Raw genomic sequence first — 6,000 nt, 5'->3', positions numbered from 1 at the left:
ATCCCATTTGTATTTTTAAAAACATGTTTGTGCATGCACAGAAGGTACCCACAGGGTATGTAGGAAACTGTTACAGTAGATAAGTCTGAAATTGAAAGGGGAGAGGGAGGGAGGGGAAGAGAAGGGAGGCTGATTTTTTTACCTAATAACCTTTTGTACTATTTGACATTTTTACAATGAACATGTACTAACTGTATAATAAATTATTTTAACTGAAACATTTAAAAATATATTAGGGTTTCCTGCAGTATTTCACCTAGAAAAGAGTTCCACAAAAATTCTGAAGAAACTTTGTGCCACCCAACCCTACTGTACAGTCAGAAAAAATCGTGAAAGTCTTTTGAAATGGGAGGAAAATTACCCTATCGAATATTGAGCTAGTGTAACCTTCCAGGTTATGTGACTCTAAACTGTCATTGTCTTTGAGTCCATAAGTTATAGAAAACTGAAAGTTATACAAATGATTCTTGTCCACAGCAGCAAATGAATTTTCTCAGGTGGAGATACAATTGATTTCTCCCTACTGTGGAAAAACCAATTTTGGATCAATTAACAAATTCATTTCATTATTCTTCAGTGCCAGTATGTCTAACTGGTCTTTGTATTGTCCCCTGAAGAGATGTTTAACACATCACTGGTTTCCTCATTAATTAATTAAAATCTCACACGTGTTCATGTTGTATATTTATGAGTTATAATTTTTCCTTCTAAACAACAATCTTTTAAGAAAGCGGAGAAAATGAGGAGGAGTTTTGCCCAAGGTTAGGTGCCTGTGGTTGCAAATATAGAACCAACCTCCAACCCTCAAGGGCTTCCCAGGTGGAGCAGTGGTAAAGAATCTGCCTGCCAAAGCAGGAGGTACAAGAGATAGCAATTTGATGCCTGGGTTGGGAAGATCCCCTGGAGGAGGAGATGGCAACCCACTCCAGTATTCTTGCCTGAAGAATCCCATGGACGGAGGAGCTTGGCAGCCCCCAGTCCATGGGGTCACAAAGAGTCAGACACAACTGAGCACACACATCCCGGCCCTCAAATTTGTCCATTTTACCTATACCATCAAGTAACCAGGATTGAAATGCTGTCCGCACTGACATATATTTAACTCCATATAGAATATCATTCATTTAGAAAATGCTTTCTCCCAAATATCCACACAATCACATATGCACAAACACTCTGTTGACATGTAAAAACTCCCACACAGAATCAAGACCCACCCATCTCACACACACACACACACACACTCACACACACACACACACACACACACACACACACACCTGGGCCGGGTTCCATTCTGCCAAGCAGCTGAAGGGCTAGGACTGGAGCGTGATCCCTTCCCACAGACCCTTGACTGTGCCACGCAGAGAGAAAGGCTGTTCCCTCACTTATAACCATGAGCCAGAGGCAATGTGATGCTTAGATGTTGCGATAAGGGCTCGAGTTCAAGGAGGCAGCCAAAGCCCCATCCTTAGACAGCCCAGCCTGGGAAGTGGGTCTCATCGGGACAGGACCAGGCTCCATCCAGGCGCCAAGCCCCCGAGATCTGGGGGAGTCAAGGAAGGCTGCCCTAAGGCGGTGGCCTCCGCGTTGAGGTTTGAAAACCCTGGAGCCAAGACTTCAAGCCCAGGAGCAACTGCACGGCAGCTGCGGGACTGAGCAGGGGATGAAAAAAGCCCACGCTCCAAGCGCGGACAGGCTGGGCTGAAGGCGTTTCTGTTTGTTGTGCGGAAAAAGAAATCATAGGAGATTAAGACCCATTGTGGGGCCTAGTCCCTGAGCCGCAAGGCTCGGGAGCCCCTCCCGGTGGCTCGCGCGGTTCCCACCCGGCGAGTTTGAGGCTCTTGCGGCGGGCTTGCGGCGGGCTTGCGGCGCCCCCTGGGGGCTCCGAGCGGCTCTCCCTCCTGGCACGGGGCAGCCCGGAGACGTCGGCACGAGTTGAGGGGCGCTCCTAGGCTGCCCGCCAGACTGTCCGGTCCTCGGTCTCCTCCAGGCGCCGGGAGAGCTCCTGCAGGCGCGGCTCGGTTCTGATGCATCTCTGAAGGTGACCTCCACGCATCTCCATCACCGAGAAATCCCATCCTCATTCCGCAGATGAGGAAGCCCGGATTCTAAGACGCATCCACGGGCTCCAAGAGGAGTCTCTGGGACCCTGAGGCCCATCCTTTCTCCTCTTTTTCCGCCTAGGGACCCCATCCTTTGCCCTAGAGAGCCTAGATGTGACCTCAGACATGGTTTGAGTCCCTTTCTACCTGCCCTCTCTTCGCGGTTTCTTGAAGCCAGAGAGGTCACCTGAAGCATCCTTCTTGGGATGGGCTGGCAAGGCTGCAGTATGAACAAGAGTGTGTGGGGAGTGGGGTTATTCTTAGCTACTGCAGAAGGAAGGTAGAGCAACTTTAAGGGAGGCAAATCTGAGAACATCATTGGAAGTGTCCTCGGAGGTAGGTGTGACACTATCCTAAAGAGACTCTATCCTAAAGAAACTGCAGATTTCCTCCTTAAAGGAGGAACTGAGAATGTTCCTCCTTCATGGTTTGTAATAGCAAAAACTTGCGAACGATGCAACTTTGTACCAGTAGATTAGACAACTAGTAGCCTATGCAGCAGAGAAGGCAATGGCACCCCACTCCAGTGTTCTTGCCTGGAGAATCCCAGGGATGGCGGAGCCTGGTGGGCTGCCGTCTGTGGGGTCTCACAGAGCCTGACACGACTGAAGCGACTTAGCAGCAGCAGCAGCAGCTTATGCAGCCATGAAAAATCATACTAGATTTAAAAAATTGGTGATATCACAATGTTCATTATATTGTTAAGGAATAAATCATTACAAAACAAAATATATAATAAAATTCCACTTTTGTGAAGATGTATGTATCTCTGTGCACACATTATATTAAAAAGTCTGCAAAGGGCTTCCCTGGTGGCTCAGCGGTAAAGAATCCACCTGCCAAGGCAGGAGACATGGGTTGAATCCCTGGTGCGGGAAGATCCCACATGCCTCAGAGCGACTAAGCCCATGGGCCATAGCTATTGAGCCCGTGCTCTAGAGCCTGGGAGCCACAGCAAGAGAAGTCACTGCAGGGAGAAACCTGCCCACTGCAACGAAGAGCAGCCCCCGGTCACTGCAACTGGAGAAAGCCTGAGTGCAACAACAAAGACCCAGCACAGCCAAAAATAAAGACATAGAAGTATTTTTTTTAAGTCTGCAAAGATATACAGCAAAAAAATGAACATTGATCAGTGGGATTAAGGGTGATTTTTAAAGTACTCATTCTTTTCTATATTTTCTAAATGATATATACTGAATATGTATTGTTTTATAGTTTCTTTTGTAAGCAGAAAAAGTCCAGTATTCACTTACTGGAGAAAGAGCAGCCAAAAAACTTGGATAAAGGAAGTAGGAAAGAGGATTATGGGGGCCTTTCCTATGCTCACGCCAGAACAGCCACAGGAATCATGGTCACCAAGAGCGGCTCCTTCTGAAGAATGTGATAGTGATGATACATTTTCCGAAGTGTTGATTATAACACAGTTTGCAGCATGACTCAGTTTAGAGGATCATGCATTTGGCCACAGATCAGAAGCTCTGGAAGAAAAACTGCTACTGGATACCCATTCGAGTTGTACTGGATAAAGTAACTGGCCAGTGCACCAAATTCCAGAAGGTTGATGAATATGCAGTAAGTAATGTGGTTTCTTTCTTGTACCAGCTCCATGCAAATTGACCGGAGTATATAGAACAATGTTTGAGATCCAATGAAGAAGCAGAGGATGTATCTGCACCAACCTGGGCTTGTCATTCTTGGCTGTGAATGATCAGCATGTGAAGCCATCCTGTTGATGGATTCAGCTGTGATTGGGAGCAGAGATGACAATGTAGGCTGTCAGAGAGGAGCAAGTCATCCAGATTCTCCCAGACAAGAAGACAACACTGAAACTACGTTGGGCTTTTTCCTTCTGAAATTTGGCAAAGTGGAATTTGCTGAAAAGTAAGCAGTTCAGTCTGTTTTTAATTTCACTTCTCAAGAAAGCCAGCTAACTTTCATCATGACTTATGAAGCTTGTATCTTTTTTGAAATTAACTTTTTCATAAACCTTAATTGAAGATATGCAGAATTTTTACGTGTGAAAATAGTTTTGCCAATGTATTACCCAGTATTTTTCCACTGTATCACCCAGTTTTTATTTGAAAAGTTATTCTCTATTGTTCTAAACAGTTCAGTTCAGTTCAGTTCAGTTGCTCAGTCATGTCCGACTGCGACCCCATGAATTGCAGCACGTCAGGCCTCCCTGTCCATCAGCAACTCCCGGAGTTCACTCAAACTCACGTCCATCGAGTCGGTGATGCCATCCAGCCATCTCATCCTCTGTCGTCCCCTTCTCCTCCTGCCCCCAATCCCTCCTAGCATCTGAGTACATAGTGCCAAAAACTAAAAAAAAAAAAAAAAATATATATATATATATATATAGTTTCAGCATCAGCAACGGATTGTTTAAAGAAATCAGTTTGCAATAGGTTGTAATGAACTATAATGGCCCTTTAAAGATTTAGATGACCTTTTAAAGAATGGTTTAGAAGTAAATTGCTGGAAATATTAATTCATTAACAAAAAGAAAAATATAAACATGAGGGGGGATGAATTGCCTGCCCTTTTTGGGAGGTAGGGAAATAACATCCACAATGGGACCTGCAGGCCCTGCCACTGCTACTGAGGCCAGTGACCCCAAAAATTGACCACTTGGGCTGTTCGCTACCCATGGCCTGGCACTAGGGTCTAAGTCTGTGGTATTAAGAAGAGCCATTGGGCTTCCCTGGTGGCTTAGTGGTAAAGAATCTGCCTGCCAATGCAGAAGATGCGAGTTTGATCCCTGATAAGGGAAGATTCCCCATGCCAAGAAGTAGCTAAGCCCGTGCGCCACAACTACTGAGCCTGTGCGCTACAGCCCACACACACCACAACTACTGAAGTCCACAAGCCACAGAGCCCATGTTCCACAGCAAGAGAAGCCACTGCAACGAGAAGCCTGCACACCACAACTAGAGAGTAGCCCCAGATCACTGCAACTGGAGAAAAGCTTGTGCAGCAAAGAAGAGCTGCCACAGCCAAAAATAAAAATAAAGTTATAAAAAGGAAAAAAAAAAAAAAGAGAGAGAGCTACTGTTAAGGAGATAGATGCAGTCGCCTTCATTCTGCCCTGCTTCCTGTTTCAGAATTCTTTTAAGAAGAGAAGGTAGTGTGTCTTTAGAAATCAGAGATTCAAATCTCAGCACCCAACGTCCACCCCACCACCACCAACTGCGGTTTGGGGCAAGTCACATAATCTGTCTCAGTTTCTCATCTGTGACATGGAGAGAACAATATTCGTATTGTGCAGTTGCTGAAAGATCTGTTATTATTCAACAAGTATTTATTGAATGCCAGGCACTATTCTAGTCACTGACTAGGACAGACAAGGTCCCTGTTTTCACAGAATTCATATTCTAATTGGATGAGATCACAATAAACAAACTAGAGAATCAGATATGAATAAGTTCTAGACATAAAGCAGAGGGAAAGGTGAGAGTCCTCCAGGCTCATGATGTTACATTGGCTGCTCAGGGAAGCTCTGTGTGAGCAGGCTGTATTTGAGCAGAGAGATGAATGAAAGACTCCACCTACAGTGCAGGAGATGCAAGAGACCCAGGTTCAATCCCTGGGTTGAGAAGTTCCCCTGGAGAAGGAAGTAGCCACCCACTCCAATATTCTTGCCTGGAAAATCCCACAGACAGAGAAGCCTGGTGGGTTACATTCTGTGGGGTCACAAAGAGCTGGACATGGCTGAGTGACCGAGCATGCACACGCACATGGATGGCAGCAAGCAACCAGGCAGGCAGAGATCCAAGGGAGAATCTGGGTGAAGGGTCCAGAGGACTTCTCTGAACCATCGTTTTGTGGCTTCCCGTGAATCTATAACTATTTCAAAGTAGAAAAGTTCTTTTAAAAGCAGTTAACTTATTTTTTT

The sequence above is a fragment of the Ovis canadensis genome, chromosome 7 (genome assembly GCF_042477335.2).
Source record: "Ovis canadensis isolate MfBH-ARS-UI-01 breed Bighorn chromosome 7, ARS-UI_OviCan_v2, whole genome shotgun sequence".
Lineage (NCBI taxonomy): Eukaryota > Metazoa > Chordata > Mammalia > Artiodactyla > Bovidae > Ovis > Ovis canadensis.
This window is presented reverse-complemented; position numbering follows the sequence as displayed.